This window comes from Leuresthes tenuis, unplaced genomic scaffold, assembly GCF_036924035.1.
Source record: "Leuresthes tenuis unplaced genomic scaffold, fLeuTen1.0.hap1 SCAF_6, whole genome shotgun sequence".
NCBI classification, from domain to species: domain Eukaryota; kingdom Metazoa; phylum Chordata; class Actinopteri; order Atheriniformes; family Atherinopsidae; genus Leuresthes; species Leuresthes tenuis.
This window is the reverse complement of record NW_027325360.1, coordinates 6,069,216-6,087,975: the sequence shown is the minus strand read 5'-3', so window position 1 is coordinate 6,087,975 and position 18,760 is coordinate 6,069,216. Positions and strand designations below refer to the sequence as shown.

General features: G+C 37.5%; 2 protein-coding genes across 2 annotated transcripts in view; both read right to left on the bottom strand.

Annotated features, from left to right (window-relative positions):
* The window catches only part of LOC140309463 (protein unc-13 homolog B-like), a 135,198-nt gene that overhangs the window by 64,706 nt on the left and 51,732 nt on the right, over positions 1-18,760 (bottom strand). The window lies entirely within an intron of this gene.
* Positions 15,903-18,760, bottom strand: part of bmp3 (bone morphogenetic protein 3) — a 458,962-nt gene continuing 456,104 nt past the window's right edge. Inside the window, exon 4 of the transcript XR_011916382.1 lies at positions 15,903-15,912. The gene's annotated coding sequence lies outside the window, so the exon portion shown is untranslated. The remainder of the gene's footprint in view (positions 15,913-18,760) is intronic.

Here is an 18,760-nt window from a genome sequence, read left to right as displayed (position 1 = left end):
GGACAAATAGTACTTGACATAGCATTTCATAGGCCATGATATAACAGAGATAATTACACAAAAGAGGTGTGAAAATATTGCAAAGAAGGGGACCAGCAGTCCACGGCTGCTGGGTTTGTAAAGTCTTATATATTGGCTTAATGCTCTCTCAAATACAGGCTCGAACAGATTCATTAACCGGTTTACAGACAACCTTCTTCCAATGTTGAAATTGGTGTCAAGTCTGAAAACATACACTGCAATTAGAGCCAAAGTAAATGTCAAAGTCTATTGAGAGGAGAATGACTGAGGTAGTAAATCCAACAACACCATATCAGTGATCAGACTTACATTTGATCTAATAAGGTCAGAGAGCTCTAAAAAGCAACACTGGTTCTTTTTGTTTGAGAATGATCATTTTCAAAACTTTTATTCTAATAGCAAACGGGCCTTTTTTGAGCTGTACAGAGGAACTCTGCAAATTACTTGGTAAAAATCATATTTGTGTTTTTTTTTTCCACTGCACAGTTACTACTACACATTTTTCTTCTGTATATATACTATGTTACTGCAGCGTAGAACTGTTTAAATGTACAGTAAAGTACAGGATCCACAGTCACACGTGTGTTGCTTATACTTCTGATAAAAAATTTCAGAATGACTGGCATAAAATATCAGAACAAAGCGACACTCTGGGAATATTTCCCATGTTGCCATAAATAGTTATAGAACAAGGGACAAGACTAAAAAACATAAGAGATTTGAACTCCCAGAAAAAATTATGTAAAAGCAACAATGACATCATACACCTGTTCAAATCAGGTGCTTGTGGATGCTAGATGCGTTTTGCAAAAAAAATTTTATTTCAAACCACCATAATAAAGCATTCAAAGTCTACTCTAACCATCTACTTATGTCTGTTTTGTAGCCTCTTTGCCATAGCAACAGCAGGACAGCCTCACGAGGTCTAATAGTTTTGGGAGCTATTCAGTAAGACCTCGCCACAAGAAAAATAAAGTTGAAATAATTAAAATCAATGTCCACTGCAAAAACATGAATTGTCTCTGTTGAGTGTTTTCATGCGGAGGAACATTTGTATCTACTGTGTAGACACTACTGTCAATCACATCTGATCAAACTACACCCAATTGTAGAGGCAGTGTTAGTGGTGTCCTTGCCAGCATAATGATAATTTAGTGAGAATGAGAAAATTTTTTGGAAATTGAGCTGAAAAACTGCTCTGCTCTGCAGCTGACGTGTCTTTAACTTTTTCATATTCTGAAAAAAATAGTTCCAAAACCACTATGACTGTTTTACGGGGTTTATTGTCCCTTTTTTCTTTTTTTGGAGCCTGTTGGAGAGCAGCTGGCTGATGGCAGGTTAGGAAGCAACATCTGATTAGTGATCTGCAGGGAGGATGGGAGGCAGCTCTGCCCAGGTGCAAGTGTCTCTTAACCATGTCAGGACTCCCGGCCCATTCATACTAAAAGCCCTTATTATCAAAACCTACAATTTGCATACACTTACAAAAGATATGTGGTTTCAATTTTTAATTTTGATGCATCTTCGTGAGCCACATTATTTATGTGGTCTTGTTGGCAACACTCTCTTGCTTTTTTTCTTCTGTCATTTCAGATTGGACGGCACCCAAATGGAGAAGCTTACACTTGAGCCAAGACGGGAAGAAGTGTCTGCTTCAGTGTCAGAAAAATGACAATGATTACATTGGAGATCCCCGCTGTATTGCTGCACCATGCATTCATGCCACTTTAGATAAGGGGGTACAGAAGAATAGGTGGTTGGCTTGTTTGACAACCTCCAAATGAATATGTTTAACTTGCTGGAATGACTTCTTCCACAATTGCAGGGGTTAATTTCAGTTACGATTCTCTAATTTTCAATAAAACATTACACCAATGATTCACAAGAAGATCAAGATGAGGAAGAAAAGCACTTTGACCTGATGGTGATGACTGAGAAGTATTGTTACTTTGCTGTGACTTTCAACTGCATTCATAGATTATGAAGAGGCAATACAATTTTAGGCAATACAAGAAATAAACAAAGGGGAAAATGTGAACATTTTGAGTCTAATTTGTCCCCCCTCTAAGGTGGCAGGAGCTCAGGACGAAGAGCCGTAGATTCCCCTTTGGAGGAAGGTCAGTGGCTTGATCCCTGGCTTCCACAGACCACATGTTTACATGTGAAAACTGAATACAACATTGTACAGACTATAGAAGTGTGTGTAGGAGACTTTTGTAAAAGAGCTTTGAGTGGTCAACTAGACTAGAAAGGTGCTGAACAGATAATTTACCATTTAAAAGAGTACTTAATAGAGGCTTACCTGATTGTGTGCCAGGTAGCCAATTAAAGACAGAGCAAACGTTTGGTCCCACCTGCAGTTCAAGCTTTTTGGTCTAAACAATTGGTCCACTTGCAGCTATTATGTGTATAATTCTCAATTATGAGGAAAATGGACGTCATGAATAAAATGTAATTACTGGGTTTACTAGTTTACTAATTTAACAGATTTTGCTGAAAGAGTTGTCATTGAAATCGAACAGTTGTGACTCCAGTTTCACTAAGTAAATAGATTTGGCAAAGGTTTATGCTAGAAAACTTCAATTGACAAAACAGTGATACCTTCAGAAAATACCACAGAGTGAGAAATTAACAAATGAGCCCATTTAAGTAGCCAGAAATATCATTTTAAAAACTTCCTAAATGCAACTGTAAGCCACTCAGGGATGGCTTTTTAAAATTCTGGCAGCTGAGTTTTGAGTTTGACAGGAGCTCAAGAAATTAGTGGGATTTCTTGCCATAATACAGGACATCACAGAAGTCAATTCGAAAACTGACAGATGTATAGCGTTCAGAAAACAAGTTAGACAAACTCTGTCTCTCATTTAAATGGTTAAAGAAGTTAGTATTGAATACTGGTAGGGAACAGGACAAGGAATGTACTTCCACTGTTTTAGACCTGCTGCAGTATGCAAGCATTGCTTCATTTTACCTGTTACACCAGTAATTTACAGGTAGTTTCTCCTGTCCGAGCTTAATATGACATGCACAAAAATAAAAGTGAGCAAATGAAAAAAATCTTTGGGTAGAGCTTATATCCCATCTACAAACCCACTTGTAATCATAAACTGCTCATTCAAGCACCTTGATCAGGGTCTGCACCTAACAGCCTGAGATTAGGAACCATAACACAGATGAGCGTGACTGGGTAAGAACTGTTTCCGTCTTTACTTCCAGTCTTTGCTCATTTAGATCAGTATCTTTAGGTTGTGCAGATGTTAAGGTGATTTTTGCCGCCACTGTTTGTGACAATTCCATATATATAAAGAGTAAAATCCTATTTGGTGATATACAGTATGCACAGAACTAAAATGTATGATTAAAATCTACTGATGATATGTTTAGCAACTGTTTTATCTTATTTGATATGTTAAATTTCTATATGATTCTTATCTTATCTGTAAGCCTCATTAATGTGACTGAGATGAGAAGGATTTTGTATGCTCATTTGTGTCATGAAAAGACAAGACAGACTTTCCTGAATCTTGCCACCTGCAACATGTTGGCATCGCTCTGCTTTTCAACAGCTGTGCACTCCACATCTGACCACAAGTGTAAGTCCTGCTTGTCCTCTGCTCTCAGGTGTTGTTACACTGAGCAAAATCTGATTTGTGATTTGAGTTGGCTTTCATCTGTCACAACTGAAAGATGCTTATGGAACAGATATGACTCATAGTGGAAATATAAACCATAAATGTAACATAAACCATAAACCACGACATAATTTGTGGTCTGAATGTTTATAAAGTGAATCTATAGGTAACCTATGACAAATTCAACAATCCCCTCCTCACCATCTGTGTCACTGACTCTGGGTCAGAGTTTGTATACATGTTCTCCAATTAAGTTGAATTCTTTAAAATCCCACCTTATACATGAGAAGCCTGTCTCTTTTTAGAACCATTTTGAGTGTACGCAGCCAGGCCATTAAAGCCAGGGAATCACAGTCAATTAGCAAGAAAAAAGTTTACTCAGAAAAACATTTAAATGAAAATACTAAACCCCTTTTTAATTTATTTTGTTGAAATAAAATCTCATCATTATGACTCAAACTTTACACTAAACTCAATTTGTTACATCCAGGTGAAAGCATATAAAATGCAACATGTCACTGTGACATAATCTATGATAGCTTATTATATCTTATCTGCATACATAATAACTTCACTTTCGCCTTGACGTTTCTATTGACAATTTTAAATGTACTGGCGCTTTTATTATACTTTCACTGATACTGAGCCCTTAGGCTCATAAGCAAGATAAATCTCAAAAAGTGAATCTATAAAGCTTAATGATTGTCCCTGCAACTGTTCTGCGTGGAATCTGACAGAGCTTACCAATTTAGTCAAAGCCTCTTTGATAACGGCTTTCTTCCTGACTGGTCCAAAGCCTTGTAAAGACTCATCTTGTTTCCTTTGCAAAGCTTGTACATGCTCCCATTAGGCCAGCTAATACACCGCTATGTGTCCTACCACAACTATGCAGATGACACTCAGATCTATGTGTCATTGGCGGCAGGAGAACACGGGCCTGTAGATTCATTGTGTCACTGCATCGAACAGATCAGTGCGTGGATGCAAAACAATTTTCTCCAGCTAAACTCAGACAAAACTGAAATCATTGTCTGTGGCCCACAGAAACAAAGACAAAGTGTTATCAGTCACCTTGAGACTCTTTCTCTAAAACCTAATAATCAGGTTAGAAATCTAGGGGTAATATTGGACTCAGATCTGAACTTTAACAGCCACATTAAATCAATAACATCAGCAGCTTTTTACCATCTAAAAAACATTGCCAGAATCAAAGGAATAGTGTGGAAACCAGACTTAGAAAGACTAATTCATGCGTTTGTCTCTGGCAGGTTAGACTCCTGTAACGGCCTGCTCACTGGGCTCTAAACGGGCTGTAAGACAGCTGCAGTACATCCAGAATGCTGCTGCTCGAGTCCTGACTAGAACCAGGATATACGACCATATTAGTCCAGTGCTTAGGTCTCTGCACTGGCTTCTCTCGCTCAGAGAATAGACTTTAAAACAGCTCTGCTTGTGAACAAGTCTTTTCATGGTCTAGTGCCAAAGTACATCTCTGGCATGTTAGAGCCATAAGAACCAACTCAGTCTCTGAGAACCTCAGGGAGGGGTCTCCTGCTGGTGCCCAGAGTCAGGACTAAACAAGGTGAGGCTGCATTTCAGTTTTATGCTCCTAAAATCTGGAACTGTCTTCCAGAAGATGTAAGACAGGCCTCAACTCTGACAATGTTTAAATCCAGGCTGAAAACACTTTTAATTTAATTTAATTAATTAATTATTATTTTTTATATTTATGGAATGATTTTATTTGCCTTCTTCTGATTTTATGTAGCTGTAAAGCACTTTGAATTGCCTTGTGTACGAATTGTGCTCTACAAATAAACTTGCCTTGCCTTGCCTTGCACACTTATTGATTAGCAAACCCTTTAAATGCTCACCAGTCACCAGGCAAACAAATCCTGCCTTTCTGCCACCATCACATTCAGACTGGATTCATAAAGGACCTAAGTCCAGGTGCAACGCCACAAAAAAAAAGAAAAAGAAATATACACTCAAGATTTGAAATGCTTCAGTCAATTCTCAGCTATTACTGTTGTTTCCAAAAGAGCAAGAGCATTCTGGCACCACTGATGCAGAGAGGAGGTTTAATGTGGGAAACCGTATGGTTTCCCACGAAAAATACTAAAAAGATTTTTAATTGCGTTTATATGCATCTTCTATAACTATCTCAGCAAAACTGTCTGCCTGAGTTTCTTTCTGAGCTACTAAATATCAAACTCCAGCAACATACAATTTGCTTCTATCAACATGGTAAAGTGTGGGAGAAGCTACTCAATACTGATATGATGCACAATACATATCTACTTTGTAAATGTTTAAATTAAACCAATGACCCAACCAAAGAATTTTGTGGATCAAACCAAACACCACGAGCAACATAGACACACATTCTTGTGTCTATTGTCTAAGTATTGCAAAATCCTGCTATCTCTACATGTAGGATTTTGGTGTGGAACAAGAACTCAGCTTCTTCTTATTGGGCAAAACAAATGAACACAATTTCTTTAAGCCAAGTTTACTATTTCAGTCTCTGTGCTTGTATCCAGAAAATGGGGGATTTGGCCCATCATTTTACTCTCATTCTGCACAAAATATACCAAATGCTTCCTGCCTGTGAAACTAGAGGATCGAGTTGTTATAACAGTAATAGCTGCAGCGACTTACTGAAACATGTGCAAGCATTAATGGATATATAGTATATACGGTAAAACAGAATCTAAACAGTTTGAAAGTCAATATTTAGTATGAGCTCCTTTATTCTTCACCACAGCCTGAAACCTCTTAGACAAGCTTTCTGTCATTTCTTTAAGGAGTCTTCAGGAATAGTTCTCCAGGCTTCTTGAAGGACATCCCAAAGCTCTTCTTTGGATGTCGGCTGCCTTTTGTTCTGTTCTCTCTCAGATGATCCCACACTGCTTCAATAATGTTGAGGTCCGGGCTCTGGGGAGGATTCATTCCTCCGTAAGACCCGTTGCCACTGATTTTCAGTCCACTTCTTGTGTCATTTGGCATAGCTCAGCCTTTTCTCCCTGTTTCCCTTCCTTAAGAACGGCTTCTTGACAGCCACCCTTCCATGGAGACCATTTCTGATGAGGCTTGGGCCAACAGTAGATGGATCAGCTGAAGGTCCAGATGCATCTCTCAGGTCCTGTGTCAGGTCTTTGCTGGATTTTCTCATATTCTTTAAGGACATCATTTTCAGATACTGTTCATCTGCTGTAGATAGTCTTTATTAGGCCTGGAACTTATTTTTTGTAAATACATCTTTGAGAATTATCTTGTTGACCAAAAACACGTATTAAACTGTGTTGTCTTTGGAATTATTTATGGATGCAACTAAATTGGAACAAATGAGTGTCTTTGTGAAAGGGTGCTAGTTAAAATATTCTAAAGACACTATTCAAAATAGGTCATTTGCTAAGTTGTCTGTTATGTGTAGATGCAACACTGAGTTAGGGGCATGTTCTGTTCTTGAATTATTCATAAGTCAGTTTTAAGTGTCTCAACAAGCACAAAAACACATTCCTCTGAAAATGATGATGAAAATGAATTAAGAAACAGCCACTGTTGAGAGGGAAACTTGAAAGACCTTCAGAGGTCTGAAGCATGGAGAAGTATTGCTCAAGACCACTTAATAAAGAGTACAAGAAAGTCTTTGGAAACAAGAAATAAAGAAATGAGGAGAGGGCCAAAACACTTTTGTACAGCACAGTACTTAAATAGAATAATCAGGCATTTCTTTTTATTTAGATGTAAAATTAGCTGTGCAAAACAGACTTTACAGCATTTAAAGCAGCATTTTCTGCATGATTCTTAATATGTTAAATAGCTCAAATATGGAGGTGAGCTCAAAATCAAGATCTACATAGCACTGAAAAAGAAAGGCTATATTGGATATCGTGCATACTTTTTTAAAGTGAAACAATGATGAAAGGACAGTGATTGTTTTTTGGACCAGTGACAATATTTCTTATTCAATAGAGGTTTTCATACTGAAAATCAAATATAATTGGCATTTTTTCTTTATTGACAAACATAATCTACTTTGTATAATTTGACTTGTTAAGATTGTGATTATGTATAGCAAATTTATACTACAATCTACTACAAAAGAATAGTACAGGTGTCCTTTCACTTACTGTATCTACAGAGAGGAGAAGAAAATAGAAATATAAAGCAGACATATGCGGAACAAACACTATACAGCTGATAACTCTCCAGGGAGGATTTTCTGTAAGAAGCACATGTTCACAAGCATCTCTACTTTGTATATAATGAGGATGCTATTCTGTTTGGGACAAAGAGCGCCTGACAGAAAATAAATACCACCATTAGGAGGGGGCTTTAATCCTGAAGAAAAGAATGACATCTAGAAGAATGGTGGGCAACTGGCTGAGAAAGAGAGACAGTTAAAAGAGAAAGATTCAAGAAGAAAAGCATGATAGCAGCTGTTTCAAAAGGGCACCAAAATGGATAACAATGACGGGTAATTTTAGGAAGTAAATAAAAAGAGTGAGTACAAGTGAAAAGTGATGGTGTAAAGACCATATGCTCCTCTAGTGGAAATGTTAATTAGTTTTCCTCTTTTCCCAAAGTAGGTTCAAATGAAGCCAAAAGCAGGACAAGCCTAAATCACAAATACAGGTAACAATGGTTACTAGATGCTCTTTGAATTCTAAGTCACACACTTCACCCCCGCCAGCTGTAAAAAATTTTAGTTCAATTCCACAACAATGAAAGAAAAAAGAAATAGCATAACCAGGGTTGAAAATCCAACAAATACATGTCATTATCACAGCAGAGATTAACTGGGCTGACAAACCAATGAGATGTACATCAGTGCAGCAGCAACTGATACTGAGCTAGGCTTAGAAGACGGCACTCTGCAACAACAAAAGGAGTAACAAAGAGGATACAAGAAAAAAGAAAAGCAATACTCAGCCCAATCTAATGCAGTCTCAAATGTGAAAAAGCTATGCTGGTCCACACTGCACGTTTCATTGAAAAGACCCCGAAATTGTAAAATATAAACAAAACAAAACAATTAAAAAATTTAAAATAAAAAGCTGTGTGCCTATTGCTGCCTTTCAAAATCATACCATGCCTACATTTTCTTTACAAGAAACTGAAACACATGCTCAAAAATGATCATGGCTGCAACAACCCAACAAGCCTGTTTTCCTTTGCTCAATATAACGTGCTTAAAATGTATAAAACTATCAAAAGAACATGTTGAAAAACACTTCTAAGGAATTAACTAAGAATAACGATATAAGGGTATAACTTTTCACTTTTATACTCGGCTGTCAGACGCATTTGGTCAGCAGTGCTTTGAGCTAATCTTCCTATGCTAACATGTTCTTTGTGGGAAACATCTCAATGTCAGTTTAATGTGTTAGCAAGCAGTACCACAACTACTGATGTGATAGTCTCACTTTCAGGTATTTGGTCCTGAACTTTTCACAGAAAGCAATAAAGCAAAGCAAAATGTGTAGTTAAATGTAAACGTATTTTGCATGGTAATATGGATAACTTATGCAGGAAAATTTGTCTTTATTTGTCTCTTCTATAGATATGAGTAAAAAACAACTGATCTTCTTTTAACCCCATTGAGTAAATAAGTAGAGGCAGCCCTCTAACAGCAAGGACTGGTGAACTAAGTTACTGCAACGGTGCTGCTGGATCGATACTTTTCTAGAAATGATGTTCATTTATGCTCATAATTCCCAATGCTCCTTTTGGTTGTGCAGCTTTGTGTAACCATGCAAAAACATAGAATCAAGACACAATTTGCACTTAATAACTCTTGAAAAATGATAATAATGTATGAGAAAGTATACGTATAGTACCTAGTTTTTAGAGACATATTTTAAGAACTGCTGCTTAGCCTGTATGGGCAAAGATTTGCAGATGTGAAAAGAAATGGAAAAGGTTAAAAAAATGACCATACTCAAAAATACCCAGCATTTTCCCTAAGAATGATGAGGCTTTATTTATTTTACATGGTGTTCATAGGTATACCTAAACATAGGGTAGGTGGTTGTGGGCATAATTGTTCTCGATGCAGACAACCTCAAGGACATTCTTGTTGTAGCTTACTTGAGAACAATTAGAATTGCAGTGTTTTCAAACAACAATTCACACTTTTCACATCATAATCATAACGTTGGCTAATTTTTTGTTAGAGAACACACAAATGCACAACTGCTCTTGTGTAGGTTACAGTAAGAACTCATTTGCATGCACCCATACACACCCACCATGAGGATTGAGTCATAGCTGTGTGGGTGTATACTGGTCCTACTGTCACCTTCATTAGCCTAATTCTTCTGTGCACTGTAATTGATTTATCATCGCCACTCCACCTCCGTCCACTGGCGTCATTCATTTTTCAAACACAAGTATATATCAGAGAGAGGAAAATGGCCCTCCTTTCCATTAATCTTTCACACATGGTTGCACAAAAATACTGACCACCACCCAGGCAGTGGAAGTACAGCAAAATTCAGTTTGCAGCATTAACAGATTGCAATCTAAGGTAAAGTGTTTGCACTTGAGGGCTCTGATAGGTTCTAACTGTGTAAGAAGCCATGAGGTATGTGCCAGTAAAGTGTGTCACGGTCATTCAGCAGCCACCATGCAGAGGCAGGGAGGGTAATGTTGGGAAACGGAAGGTGTAATCACTTCCCAGAGCAAATCGAATGAGCCGGGTGTGCTCCCTCAGCCTCCTTCCAATCCCTCCCTGTTTCTTTGAGTGAGAGTCTGTTCCTTGAACCATCGCTGGCCGTTTGCCATTGGTAACCCGATGCGAATGACAATGCATGGCCTCCTGAGGCTAATTGGTTTTGCTTTCTCTCAGCCATTTAGAGATGCCAAACAATGATGCTGCTTGATGTCCTGGACCATTCAGTACAAAACCTCTGGGATGAACAGAAAGCTTCTTCCTTTCAGCTGACTGTGATAAATTGATGGCTGTGGAGATTTCTTCCTGGAGCTTTAGTCCGTGGTCAGTCAGTGCTTAAATCGTGGCTCAAACTGTTTTATTGTCAGATTCCTGATAAAAGTAGAAAAAGTTCTGACTCACAGTTTTAATTCATTTGAATTACAGTGCACCAATAAGAGTATTTATTTCATAAATCAAACTGACCAGATATTTCATATTAGTATTTAGCAACACATTATTAGCAAAATGAAAACATAGCCATTTGAAGTGAAAGTGGAAGGCTTGTATCATCTGTGTCACATTTTACATCAGCTCAGTGCAGGAGTCTTTACAGCTGTTTTACTGCTCTTTGTGGTCTTTTTCACATTTATTTATGTGTATATGTGTCTTTGCATTTACTGTAAGCTAAACTTAAATTGTTTCTCCTCTGGTTTACCTTGACTCAGTGTATCCCTATCTCTACGACACACACAGCCCCATAGTTTGTCTTTTTCACTTTCCTCCTTTGTTCATGCAGGCAGGAGCAACTACACGTGAAGAGCTAGTTATCACTGATTAACTTCACTGTTTAAATGTATTGTGTTGATTGATTGATTTATTTTTGGCTACACAACAGTGGACATTTCATGCACACTGTGTTAAATTACAATTCTCACAATCTTTTTAATGCTAGCCCATCAAACAGTTGGTGACATGAAGCACAAAGCAGTAGGAATGCACACTCAACATAGATAAGCTGACTGATGAAAAAAACAATGCAGGTTTAAAAACATTTAAATTTAAAAAAACCTGCCCGAGGAAGATTTAACATTTAGTTTGCAGGTATAAAGGTATGCTTCATGAATACACACAATGTTTTATACAATTTGCTTACAAGAAAACTCCAAAGGGCATCTTTAAGCATGGAGACTGGAGATCAATTTGGAGCTATTTAACCTTGTCAAAGGGAATTAAATGTGAAGGAGCATTACATTTGTTACATCAGAAACCATTCCCACTGGTGTACCCAAAGAAGTGGGAAGTCAAATTTAAGAACAATCAAAAACCTAAAAATGGGCCAGTACTATTCAACACTGTCACGTATTTTTAGCTGATTGACACCAGTAAATAAGGATCACTATGAAATATGTGCCTCAACCTGACCAACCATCAAGCAATTAATGCAACAACTACTAGTCAGTGAGAGTCAGACAAAGGCAGGTCTTAAAAACTGATTTGAAAAACATCCCTGAAGGTGATGCAGATCAAAGGAGAGTGGAAGTGTTTCTACTTATGATTGTTGGAAAATAAGTGGGTATACTCTGTATTCTTACATATATAACCTGCACAACACCATGGCTGTATAAGATAATGCTTTATCATCTGATCTGGTCTGTTGGAGCCATTGTGGATTTCACTGTGTAAATCCAGTGTTTTACACCACCTGTTACATTTATGGAGACATGGGGTGGTTGCCAGGATACTACTGACAATACTTCTGAATATCATCTGCAATCTGTCAATTAAACGACACCTCAGATTCAAAGGTGGACTCTGACTTTTCTCATCTACTTCTCCTACATTCTAATTCTTGTTTCATCTGTCCCAACAGGAAACAGAGCCATCCCTCCATCCCTCAACTCATTTAATGTCAGGGTTGCGCTCTACACAGTGACCCTTGTTCTCTCTATTTCCTTGCTGTATCTGCTTCAAGGCATCCAGCCTGTTCATTACCTGTCATGTATGAACTAAAGTGGATATAATTTCAGTAAAAACACACACAGTCTTGCATTTCTGCCCTTATGAGGACATGTTGTTTATAAGCTTGGCGACATGCATAACCTTCTAAACCACAAACCAAAACTGACCTGAAGACATTTTTACGGTGTTTTAGAAATTCTTTCATCAGGCTAATGAAGCGAAAAAACACGCTACTTAAACCAATCATAGGGGGTCTTCACATCTATGTCATGGTTTTGGTTTTTTGGTTCACTACTTCTTGTTTTATCTTGAAATGTTTTCAGTCTTCTTTGTTTCTTGCTTGCATGCAGTCTTTTTGCTATTCTAGTGTTACTTTCTAGTTTCATTTAGCCTCTTATTGGTCTGTTTTAATGCCTTCTGATTTTAACCCATGCAGGAAAAATGCAGTGGATATTGGATTCTACCTTGTCTGTGTCTTGAGTTAATCCATAACAATGAGTGGCCATCACAATATTGTTTCTGAGAATCAACATTCATCTAGAGCTGTCGTGTTACTGACACTTTTGATTGTTCTGCCTTCAGGAAACATTTTTGTACCAATTTCTGGGTGTGTATCTACAACAATGCAGTCTTTAAAAGAAACATATGAATGCTGACTGATATTAAACAAATAAAACCAAACATTGTCTTCATATTAACACGAAAAAACCCCTTGACACTGTGATTACAAATGAGTGTGTACTCATTTGCAAATGTCAATGTGTCCACTGTATCAATGCCTGTGCAGGCTAAAGTCTCAGTCTGCCCACAGTTCACACACGCTGGTTGACTGACAGCACTAAAATCATTGTGGCCTTTCACCATATCAGCCTCCTTTCATGCATGTCTATAAACAATTAGCAAGGTCAGCACTGGTATACGTGATGGAGATAGTCTTCATTGTTTGTCAGTCTAAATGCAAAGAGGTAAAGACCCAGAGGCGTTTTGCTGCCACACAGAAACATTCATATCCAGACAAGGGAACAAACTAAAACGGTGTCTCTAACTGGGTAATGTCCAGGACTCAAAATGATGCCCCTGAAGTATATAATCCTTAAAATGTCTTCAAGATGCATGAATACTGTTAAATAAACACATTATTGTCTTCAGCTGTTCTAAAAAAGCTACTGATGACGATGGCACATTCGCAACCGTGTGGCTGTTCGATCAAAATTCAGTTTCCAGTTTCCAAAAACCCATTAAGAACTGTGCTACTTTTTTAACTTCCACATGAAAAATATGCTCAAACTCAGTCATATACAGCTTTACAGCTGTAAGAACGGACTGAATAATCTGGAGCTCTATGGACAGGACCCACTTTGGGGAATTCTTAAAAACAGTAAGCCTTCAGCACCAAGCCAGACTGAGACATGAAAAGCTGCAGCAGAAGTTGACTGTGAAGAAGAGAATGAATAGAAATAACAATAACAGCTTTAAAGATAATAGCAAAAAACATAACAGCCTTGTAGCAATGCCCAACGTCGACTAAAACTGTTCAAAAACTTTGACAGAGTAGCACAAGGAAACTTTTTCAGGTTTTTGAAGGTGACATGCTTGGATACCTTTAAAAAAAACAGTTGTAAACTGAATTTATGTAACAAATTAACAGTCTCCAGGGAAGAGGAGGAGATAAACAGGACCTTAGAAGTAAATGAATGTTAACACACACACACACGCACACACACACACACACACACACGATTTCCACAAATCAATCTCAATTCTTTGTCTATTATTTACTTCTGAAAAAAAAACAATGTCTCAAAATTGCAAGTGTTTACCATCAAGCTATTCTTAAATAACATGACAACAACATGACAACAAATCCATGTGTATGACTGTACATGTTCAGGGCTCACAGAGATTTATTTTCATGACACTGGCGTTACATCCCACAACTGTAGGGGGAGCTAAAGAGCAAATCATTTGAATTAGCCAAGATCTGTTGTTTTACTTTCACTAGATGAAACTAATAACTAAGAAATTACTGAGATGCAATTACAGCTACAATAGACAGCAAACTAACAGCATCTTCACTACATAAAACCGTTAGTCCTTTTTTAGTTACAGTTTTCTAACGAACGTAGCAGTTTAAAATACTGATATATACTCAGACAGAGAGCAGAAGAAACACGCATCAGTTTTATCTGGCTTCTTTCTATCTTTTGGCTCACATGATGTGAAAAAAAAAGCGCTCAGTTGGGTTCCTGTTGCAAAGTGAAACAGAAAAACACCAGGGGACTGTCAGCTGAATTTGACCATGTTAACCTCATAAGGCAGCGCTGCTGGACAGATTAAAGAAGATTCCTCTCTCACAGCTGCTCTCTCTTTCATGCCGTTTCTGATACTCTTCATCCAACAAACCTTAGACCTAAACCAGTGCTCACACAGTTACCCACATCTAAACTTGCGTGTATGACCCATCTGTGGTTGACAGCCATTTTAAAAAGCCATTCAGGGATTTTTAAGAAGCAATCCTTCTGGAGACGCCTAGGGACTCAAAAACCTCACACCCCCCTTCTAACACGAGTGGGGAATCACGATTACTGTACCCACACATTGTGCTGCTCTGTAGAGGCTGCACAGAGCTGGATAATACTTTTCTACCCTGCTTAAATATGGTCTGTGAGCTCATTGCCAAGCCAGAACAGCAGGTGTAGGGACCAAAAGTAAAACATGTCTATTAATAAAAATGCAATAAAGTGGCAAGAGGAGAACAGCGAAAGAAAGGTTCACTGATACTTTGATTTTGTTTCAGCAATCATTTAGGGCATGACAGTTCAATGAGGGCAAGGAGAGGAAATATGATTTGTTTTGAGTGCTTGCTGCAGCACTTCAGATCATGCACATCACATTTAGGTCAATAAAAACATAAATCAAGGTCTTCTAAGACCCCAGGAGACAAATTAAGGTATAAGAACTTCTCCATTTAAGAATATGAACTGATTTATCTCATATGGCTAATCAACTTAAACCACAAAAAATAAACAAATGGCTTTACCTTTAGAAGTTTACTTAAGACATACTGATATCTTTGTCATGTATCTCATGAGAAAACTGAATACCTACCTGATGCCGAGCCAAGAATCAGTGCAAAGTTTGACAGCACAATCCAAACATCCATCAACAGAGCGTCTACAATCCCAGATGACCATAAACACACTGCTCACATCTATTTATATAATTTTTTAAAGATATACAAGACAAAAAGCTCTGAAGCAATGAGCTGGGAAAAATAGTTATCCCTGCCTGTATTGTAGTGCAATCCACTTAGGTCCACAACAAATTAAAGATTTATCAAAGAGAATAAAAGTTGCCAGGCTCTCCTCTGCTGTTATGACGGGCGTGTCACTCAGTGCACTCCCCGCCACTTTCTCTCCATGGCATGTACTCCTCTTTCTTGATCATAGCGCTCAGTGAGTCGCCTCCCAGCCGTCTCTTTCACCTCAGACGCCTGCACACACAGCACTGTCTCTTCCTCCTTCTTTCACTGTTTCCCTCCGTCCCTCCCTCTCTCTGTCTTTCTCTTCCTCTTGTCTCCTGAATGATCTTCACTCCTTCAAGGCTTTTCATTCTGCTCCCCTCCTCCTGTGAAATTCACTGATTGCAGCTTGTTGCATAGCCGACAGAAGCGTTACGTCTCTTGCGCTCACTCTCCTCCTTCTCTGCCTCTCTCATCCTTCCTCACCTCCCTCCACTACTCGCGGTTTTCACTTTTCACACACTCCAGCGCTGTGACAGCTTCACATATGCCTCCGACCATTATTATCATTATGCATCCTTTATTACATAATTTATCTTAGAGAATAGTTAAGATTTGAATAGATTATTTTTTAATTTAGGCAACAAAAGGGCAAATGTAATGATTATATGCACCACATACTCTCAAAATGTAGCTGTATCACAACTAATGCAAAGAATTTGTTAAATCAATACACTTTCTAGGCTACAAAATGATGTTATCATTTTGTAGCCTTTTAAAATTGCTATGATGACATTTTGCATTATGTGAAACTGCCACGTGTTGCTAAGGATTGTAAAATCACTACATTTTCAAGGCTCCGAATTCAAACTTCTACTTTTTATATTCTGTGAAAAGGTTAATTACATGTTCAAAAAGACGTGTTAGGAGGCAATCTGAGAGACCTAATATTGTCCAGCAGTTTTTCCATTATAGGTCTTTGCTGTCTGTCTTGAGTAGTTAGGGTTTGGCACAAAAGAACATTAAATAAGGTATTGAAATGAATAAAGATGTGGCTGGTGTTAGGAATAAAGTATTTTTTTTAATATCTAGACTTGAATAGCAATGTATACAAGATTAAAGGTTCATACTGAGTGCCTGAAAAATAATAGGCAGTTAAAAATGTTATCTCATAATTTCTGAATCTTTATTGTGACACAAGTATGTTTTAAATGTGTGGACAAACTTACTGGTTACACATTTTCTTTTTCACTATTAAGAGAAAGAAATTCAGAAAAGAAGCTCAAAACAATTCATGATGGTAGCTTCAATAAACAGGATGCAAGATTTGCAAAGCATTTCAAATCTTTATTATCATCTCAAGACGAAGAAATATTTTTTCTTAGTGTAAAATTGTATCTGATTAACTGTTCAAAATGTGTCAAATCTAATACATGTAGAAATGGTTTGACATAATCTCTCTGAAATAAGCAAGATCCTAAACTTTTATGTAAATGTAGTTCAGGATTAATGATGCTGTGAGAGACGTGCAGATAACAATGCCAGTTACTCTCATGCACCCATATACCATAACAGAAACTACCCTTTGAACTGTGTGCCGATATAACTCACTCTCACTTGAGAACTACAGAACATAATAACTACATTTCTTTCTAAAATTATAGCAGGGTCACAATAGAGGCTCTATAATTGTAAAACAATGACAATTGTTTTGTAGAGGGCAGCATTTTACACAACTTGATTGCAACCCCCAACCATACTATGCATCTTGTTTTGTTATATTATGTTATATACGTTATAATGAAACAAGTTATTCCAAATTGCCAAACTATTGCCAAACTATTTGCCCATGCAGTCTTTCACAGAATGATAAATGTTGCTAACATCCCACTGACTAATTCATATAATGAGTTGTTTTACCAGGAGTTTCTTTTTTTCTGAGCACAACCTTTTTCAAACATGTTGCTTTAATCAAAGAAGTATTTTAAAAAAAACCAAACACATTATATTGTCCCAGTCTGAGCATTTACATCCTGGTATGGTATAAAATCAAAATATATCACTGTGGTTAGTATTATCCCAAGCTTGAGTTCGTTTGGAAATGATACACTTGTCACAGTGTAATGATGAAGTTGAGAGCAAGTCAGTTAAAATGCTTGTGCTAATCTACACCTGTGATCATCCGCTGTTCTTTTGTCTGTATTCTGCAACATAAAGTAAAACAAATGTCCACCGCATACTCTCAGCCTTCAGCTTCTTTCATTTGCACATCAGTTGGTTTGAAAAAAAAAAAGTCCGTCTTTACAAGGAGTTGGGACCGCAGAGGACTGATTGATGAAGAAACAAGCCAGTAATCAACTTTTGATTGACTACTCATATAACTGACTAATTACCTCAAAACAGTCATTATAATTTTTTTTTTTTTTAAATTCGGGCTATTTTTTTGTTTGATGGACTGCATCTGTAAGATTCCATACAGTTATTGTCACACCATGCAAAGATTAAATATATTGTATAGAAATGAACAGAAGGAGACTTCTGGCTTGAATCGGGCACAAAACAACACAAACATTTCTAAAGCCCGGAAGGAAAACTAGTGAGTTATACACATACTATAAGAGCTGTGCTAAAAAATAAATGAATTTGGCAAATCTTTCCCTGACAATTTGATCTTCAAACATAATCATTCACTTTTTTTTTCAACACACTTCAGCCACAGTGAGGACTGTGTGAAGTACCTGCCACATGCTTTAGGACAGGAAGGGTATGAAAATGAAAAAAGCAGATTGCTGACACAGCTTTGCAACAATGTTCTTCTGTCAAGAGTGCTCAAGAGTTGACTGAAAAATGTATGATCAAAATCTATATCTGTGTTTGCCACATTAGAAAGTAATATATTAGCAATATATAGCAATATATTGTAATTGGTTTAGTCATAACGACTGCTATGATTAATCCAACAAGTGTGTCGATTCTTAGCCTTGAATTTTTCCAGTGGAGCTGAAAGTACATCTGACTGTTATGTAAATAGGAATAAAGTCCAGTTTAATGTCTTTAAGTGCTCATCTGTAAACAGTGGTTAATGGTTTATGTCAAAAACATGATAATGTGTTCTCCTTCCTTTATTACCAAACATTCTCTTTAAAGTATGAAGGTATCCACTTTGTTCAGGCCTAAAACGGTTTGTGGACAGTGGACAGCGATGTGATGTGTCTCATTAAAAGGCCATTAATACAATAGAGCATC